The 7,448-nt window shown below is 32.0% G+C and overlaps 1 non-coding gene across 1 annotated transcript; it reads left to right on the forward strand.

Moving 5' to 3' along the window:
- The first annotated feature begins 4,595 nt into the window (after positions 1-4,595).
- Positions 4,596-4,698, forward strand: LOC111742043. Its single transcript, XR_002781167.1, has one exon. It is a non-coding gene; the product is annotated as a U6 spliceosomal RNA (small nuclear RNA).
- Positions 4,699-7,448: the final 2,750 nt, after the last annotated feature.

Consider the following 7,448-nt stretch of genomic DNA (forward strand, 5'->3'; position numbering starts at 1 on the left):
TATTGAAGTATTTCCAGGGTGGTGCTCATTTTCTCACAGCACCTTGAAAATGTCTTTTTTTTTTTTTTCTGGCTATTTTGAGATTTTTCCTTTTGTCTTGATATACTAAAGTTTCATTTTTATGTATATCATGAGGATCTATTTTATTCATTCTGCTTGGGCTTTGCAGGGCTTCTAGAATTTGGGGATTATTAGCAATCATCTCTTCAAAATATTGTCTAGATCCATTCTTTCTCTTTTTCTTCTGGTCTTCAATTAAAAATGTTAGATCCTCTCACTCTATCTGATATGTCTCTTGTTCTTTATACTTTATTACCTACATTTTAATTACTCCTTGCCTCATTCTGAATAGTTTTTTCTGAAATTTATTTCAGCACCTAATTCTCTCTTCAATTATGACTAAAACACTAAACCAATTTCTAAAAATTTGATATTACATTTTTACTTCTGGAATTCCTTTCCCCGCATCTGCTATGTCACTTTTTTGTAGTTTACAGTTCCCCGCTAAAATTTTCAAGCTTGATTTTGTCTGTAATCATAGTTGTTTTACAAAGTCTGTGCCTGATAAATTCAATTTCTTGAGTCCCTCTGCATCTTTTTCTGCTATTTGTTTTACTTGCTGGTTCTAATGGCACCTTGTCTCCTTGAGTGTCTCCGTATCTTTAGTTGTGTTCAGAACATTGTGCTCAAAATTTTATTTATAGAAATCATCTGAAATCTGTTATGATTTTAACCTCCTCCACAAAGAATTTTTGTTATCTGCCAGGTGCTCAAGGTGGTCAGCAGTGAAGGACCAAGATGTGTGATTTGCTGCACTACCATGTAATTGGAAAGAAGACCACAATCCAAACAAACCCTTTCTCTCAGATGACAGACCATCATGGCCCTAGGCCAAAGTTGGGACTGTCACTGTTGGTGAGTACCATCTACCAACCCTCATTCCTCTAGCCAAGCAACACTACTAAAAGTTCAGCTTAGTCTCTCAATTGCCTTCTTAGGATTGGCATACATACCTGGGACAAAAGTGCTCCTGAAACTAATGGAATGCTATATGTCAAAATACCTCATTTTTTTTTTTAAGTGTTTTTAAATGGCGCACCTCTCTGGGCCCCAGCCCTCTCCAATATCTTGCCTTGTATTTCCTCACTAAATTAGCTGTTTTATGATATTAAGAAGACATTTATAATTTACCTGGCTTTTTTATTTATCTTCAATAGGAAGGTAGATACAAATTATCTTAGTTTACCATAATTTAAAGCCAAATGTCCTGCCTTCAAGGTTTAGTATTAGTATACCCTTTTAGTTTTCATTTTATCTCATTATCTCCCTAGGTAATTTCATATACTACTTCATATATATGCTGATATCTCAGAATTCTATATCTTTGCCCAGATCTTTCTTTTGAGCATCACATATATATTATTCAGCTGCCTATTCTAAATCTCTACTTGAGTGTGTCGTAGGAAACCCAAACCTAAGATGTATAAAATTGGATTTGCATCTATATGTCAGTGATTCCAGTCATATATATTTATACAGTACATATATATTATATGTATATAATATATGTTTTCTAATCATACATATGTTATTTCATTAAATTCCTACATCTTCCAGGTAGGTATTATTACCAACGTTTTAATTTGTATTGTCCTAATTCCTGGTGAGACTAAATACATTTCACTTGCTGTCATGCCAGATTTGGGAGAGATAATCAGAGAATACAGGTAATTTTCCAAAACTCAAAATTAGTATTTAAAAAGCCATGTCTGAATTTCTGCTTCCTGACATGATGGAATAGCAGGACATCATTGCCCTGCCTTAAACAATTAAACAATCAAATATATATGAAACAAGTTTTCAGATACTAGACAACAAGCAGCACAAGCTAGTGATCCCAAGAGAAAGGAAATAAAGTAAACCCTCCAAGTATTCCAATTCACTGCCTTGAAAGAGTTTCCAGGCTGCAACCTTGAGAGGTAGAACCCAAACAAACCCCTATTAGTTTTACTAAGTTGAAAGGACAGAGATTCAGTAAATCCCAGGCAACTAAAATTTACAGGGCAGAAAACCAGAAAATAGGAAACTGCACAGAAAAAAGGGGAAGCTCACAAGAATTGAAGAGGGGGTCCTTAGGTCTTTGACTGAGTACTGATTTATACATGCATATGAGTAAACTACTAAGGATAAAAAAAAAAAAAGAACCATTAGAAAATAGTACACAAAGCACCTCCAGAATTCACACAGGGCTGTAAACCCTTGCGTTTTCCATCAGTCCAAATGGAAGGACCTCCAAAAATGTGGGAGCATAAAGTAGAGACCTCAGAAAGTCATTGCCTCAGTAGTAGGGCCAAATTAGCCCCCAAATAAAGACTGTTTATTCTAACAATGCTTAGGAGCAAGCCTCAAAAAGATCAACCATTCTAACAATGCTTAGGAGCAAGCATTGTTAGAATAAAGACAATGCTTAAGCATTGTTAGAATAAAGACTGTTTATTCTAACAATGCTTAAGCATTGTTAGAATAAAGACTGTTTATTCTAACAATGCTTAGGAGCAAGCCTCGAAAAGATCAGCCATCCTAACAATGCTTAGGAGCAAGCCTCAAAAAGATCAGCCATTCCAAGTACCTTAACAAGGTACCAGAATAAAAGCCCAAACAATTAAAGAAATACAAATAATCCAACACCAAAAAATGCAGGTTTCACAATGTTTGATGTCCAAAAAAGATGACCAAGAATGCAAAGAAGCTGGAACCATACCCAGGGAAAAAACAATCAATAGAAACAGATGCAAACTGACATAGATGATATAATAAGTAGACAAAGACATTAAAATAGCTATTATACAAATACTCCATTTGATCAAGAAGGTAGAGGAAACCATGAGAATGATAAAAAAATAATAATAATAAAATGGCAGATATCGTAAGCCCACATCAAATTTCTGTAGATGAAAAATATAATATAGGAAATATAACAGATGGGATTACCAGCAGATTCGATATTGTCAAATAAAAAATAGTAAACTTGAAGAAAAAACAATAGAAACTACTCAAAATGAAACACAGAGAAAAAATAGATTGAAAAACTAATGAATAGAGAACTGGTGAGCTGTGAGAAAATATCAAACTGCCTAATACATGTATAGTCAGAGTCTCAGAAGGAAATGTGGGATGGAGGGAGTTGAAGAAGTAGCCAGGAAATTTTCCAAATTGATGAAAAATTTAAGGTCACTAATCAAACAAGTTCAAAGGACCATCAAACAAATACTACACAAAAAGCCAAACCAAACCAAAATGAAAACCAACACCAAGGTACATAATAATATAACTGCTAAAAAAATCAATGATTAAATCTTAAAAGCAGTCAGAGGAAAAGACATAACATACAGAAGAAAAAATAATGACAGCTCACAACTCATTACAAAGAATGTAAGCCAAACGTGAATGGGGTCAGATCTTAAAATCACTGAAAGAAAAAAAGTGACAATCAAGAATTCTGTATCTAGAAAAAAATATCTCTCAAAAACCGTAGCAAAAGTAAAGACTTTTGCAGACTTATGAAAGCTGAGAGAATTTGTCATCTTTAAGCTGGTACTATAAGAAATGTTCCAGTAATCCTTCAGGTAGAAAGAAAATGATACCAGACAGAAATCTGGATATACATAAAGAGATAAAGAGCACCATACATAGTAAATATGAGGATAAATATAAAGAACTTATTTTATTATTTTTCTCTCTTTAAAAGATAATTTACTTTCTAAAGCATTAGTTGTAACTATATTCTGGAGATTACTATGTATTCTACTTAATTGTATGACAAAAGATGGGAGAGAAAAAGCAGAAGTATGCTGTTGTACAGTTCTTATTCTGTGTATGCCATGTTTTAATACTATTTGAAGATTGACTGTGATAAGTTAACTATTTATACTATAAACCCTATATTAACTACTAAAAATTAAAAAATAAGAGGAATAGCTACCAAGCCAATAAAGAAGCTAAAATTGAATCATAAAACTATTCTCAATAATGCAAAGAAGTCAGGAAAACAGGGAAAAAAGAACAAAGAAGAGATGGGAGAAATAGAAGAAAGATGGGATAAATAGAGAACAAGGTGATGGATTTAAATCCAATCGTATTATAATCACATTCAATTTAAATGTATGTGGTTTAAATACTCCAATTAAAAGGCAGAGACTGTCAGAGTAGATAAAAAGCAAGACCCAATTACATGCTGTCTACAAGAAACTTATTCTAAATTTAAAGACATAAATTAGGTAAAAATAAAAGGATAAAAGAAAATATACTATGCTAATACTAATGAAGAGGAACTTTAAATGGCAATATTAGAAAAAGCAGACTTCAGAGAAATTAATATTGTTATAGATAAAGCCACTTCATAATGATAAACAGGTCAAAATTAATCATCAACTATAACAAACCTAAATTGCATGCATCTAATAACAGAAACTTAAAGTATATGAATAAAAATTTGATAAAACTTAAATTAGAAATGCACAAATTAACAATTAGTGCTAGAGATTTTAACACTGCTGTTGATAACTGATAGAACAAATAGCTTAAAATCAGTAGGAGTGCTTACTTTGGCAGCACATTTACTAAAATTGGAATGATAGAAGATTAGCATGGCCCCTATGCAAGGATAACACGCAAATTCATGAAGTGTTCCATACTTTTATGTATGGTGTCAGATGGGTACTAGATTTACTGGGGTGATTACTTCATAAGTTGTACAGATGTCTAATCACTATGTTATACACCTGAAACTAATATAATATTGTATGTCAACTGTAACTGAAAAATTTTAAAAATATTTTTTAAAAATCAGTAATGACATAGAAAATCTGAATCACCCAACTTGACCTACACCCAAGAACAGCATAATACACATTCTTATCAAGTCTTCATGGTACAAAATCAATATACAAAAAGTCTTGTTGCATTTCTATACACATACAATAATATACAATAATATACATATTATATTTCTACATAATAAGGAATCATTAGAGAAAGAAATTAATAAACCAATCCCATTTACAGTTGCATTGAAAAGATTCAGATATCTAGGAACAAATTTAACCGAGCAGGTGAAAGATCTATATTCTGAAAATGACAAAGAAAGGAAAGAAATTGAAGAAGACAAGAATAAATGGAAAGATATTCCAGGCTCAAGGATTGAAAGAATTAACACTGTTAAAATGTCCAGACTTTCCAAAGCAATCTACAGATTCAATGCAATTCCTATCAAAATTACAATGGCAGTTTTCACTGAAGTACAACAAACAATTCTAAAGTTGTTATGGAACCATGAAAGACCCTAAATAGTCAAAGAAATCTTGAGAAAGAAAAACAAAGCTGAAGGCATCACACTCTCTGATTTCAAACTCTATTACAAAGCTATAGTGAATAAAACAGTATGGTTTCGGCATAAAAACAGACACATAGTTCAATGGAACAGAATAGAGAGCACAGAAATACACCCATGATTATATGTCCAATTAATTCATGACAAAGGAGCCAAAAATAATGCAACAGGTAAAGGACAGTCTCTTTAATAAATGGCATTGGGAAAACTGGGTAGCCACATGCAAAAAATGAAACTGGACACTATCTTACACCATATGCAAAAATCAATTCAAAATGGACTTAAGCCTTGAACATAAGATCTGAAACCAAAAAACTCTTAGAAGTAAACATAGATAGTAAAGTCCTTGACATAGGTCTTGGAAATGAATTTTTGAATCTGATTTTAAAAGTAAAAGAAGCAAAACAAAAAGTATACTAGTGGAACTATATCAAACTTGAAAGCTTCTGCACAGCAAAGGAAACCATCAACAAAATAAAAAGGCAACCTCTGAATGAAAAAAATATTTGTAAGTCATATATCTGATAAGGGGTTAACATCAAAAATGTATTTAAAAAACTCATACAACTCAATAGCGAAAAGACAAACAATCCAATTAAAAAGTGGGCAGACAATTTGAATAGACATTTTTCCAAGGAAGACATACAGATGGCCAACAGACATATGAAAAGATGTTCAAATCAAAACCACAATGTGGTAACATCTCACAATGTTAGAATGGCTATTATCAAAAAGATAAGAAATAACAAGTTTTGGTAAGGATGTGGAGAAAAAGGACCCCTCATGCACTATTGGTGAGAATGTAAATTGGTGCTATGGAAAACAGTATGGAGGCTCCTCAAAAAATTAAAAATAGAATACCATATGATCCAGCAATTCTACTTCTGAGTATTTATCTGAAAATAAAAACACTAACTTGAAAGGATGTATGAAAATCGGAAAAGCTAGTTCTATGAGAATATCAATAATATAGATAAACCACTAACCAGACTGTTCAGGGATTAATAAAAGAGAGAAGAAATAAATTGCCAATCTCAGGAACAAGAGAGAGAATATCACTTCAGATCTATACATTGAATTCATTGTTTTACAACTTTCTGAAAGAAAACTTGAGGTCCAGATGGCTTACTGGTGAATTTTATAAAATATGTAAGAAAGAAATAATATCAATTCTACACAAACTCTTGTAGAAAATAGAAGAGTGAATACATCTAAACTCATTCTGTGGGGCCAGCATTATCCTAAAACCAAAACAAAAGAAATTAAAAGAAAACATGGGCCAATATCCCTCATCAACATAGATGCAACAATTCTTAACAAAATTTTAGTAAATCAAATCCAGTGTTACATAAAAATAAATAATACAGTGTGTGTTTTATCACAAGAATACTGGTTGAGTTAATAATCAAAAGCAGTCAATGTAATTCACCATATTAGTATACTAAAAAAGAAAAACTATAAGATTATCTCAATAGACTTAGACAAAAATCTTTTGACAAAATTCAACATCCACTCATGATAACTCACAGAAAACTAAGAATGAAAAAAAAAAAAACCTTCTCAATCTAAAAAAGCATCCATAAAAAACCTACAGCTAACACCATACTTCAGTGAAAGACTAATGCCTTTTCTCCTAAAACAAGGAGTAAAGCAAGTCAATGTTGTAGCCTCTGAATCTTCCTCTGGCTTTGTGATTAAAGCCCATGTTTCCCTCCTCTGTATCAATAAAATTATGTTTATAACCTCTGTTAGTGCACTTATGACATTTTATTTAATCATTTATCCTTCTGTCTCTTACTCTACAGTGACCTTTTAAAGTCTTTTGCTTTACTCATCTTTTATTGAATATTTCAATTAAGAGTTGTATATAGTCTTAAAAATCATCTAGTTCAGTCATCCTATTTTCTATTACAGAAAAGTAAACTCGTATAAGTAACTTGTTACAATTAAGTAACTTGTCCAATATCACATAGCAAGTTAGTAGTAATCATCAACCACGTCCTTTCATCTAAGAGGTACTGTCTCCTTGAAGTAATGATTAAGTGAAGTAGGCTTTATT

Source organism: Pteropus vampyrus, unplaced genomic scaffold (assembly GCF_000151845.1).
Source record: "Pteropus vampyrus isolate Shadow unplaced genomic scaffold, Pvam_2.0 Scaffold85, whole genome shotgun sequence".
Lineage (NCBI taxonomy): Eukaryota > Metazoa > Chordata > Mammalia > Chiroptera > Pteropodidae > Pteropus > Pteropus vampyrus.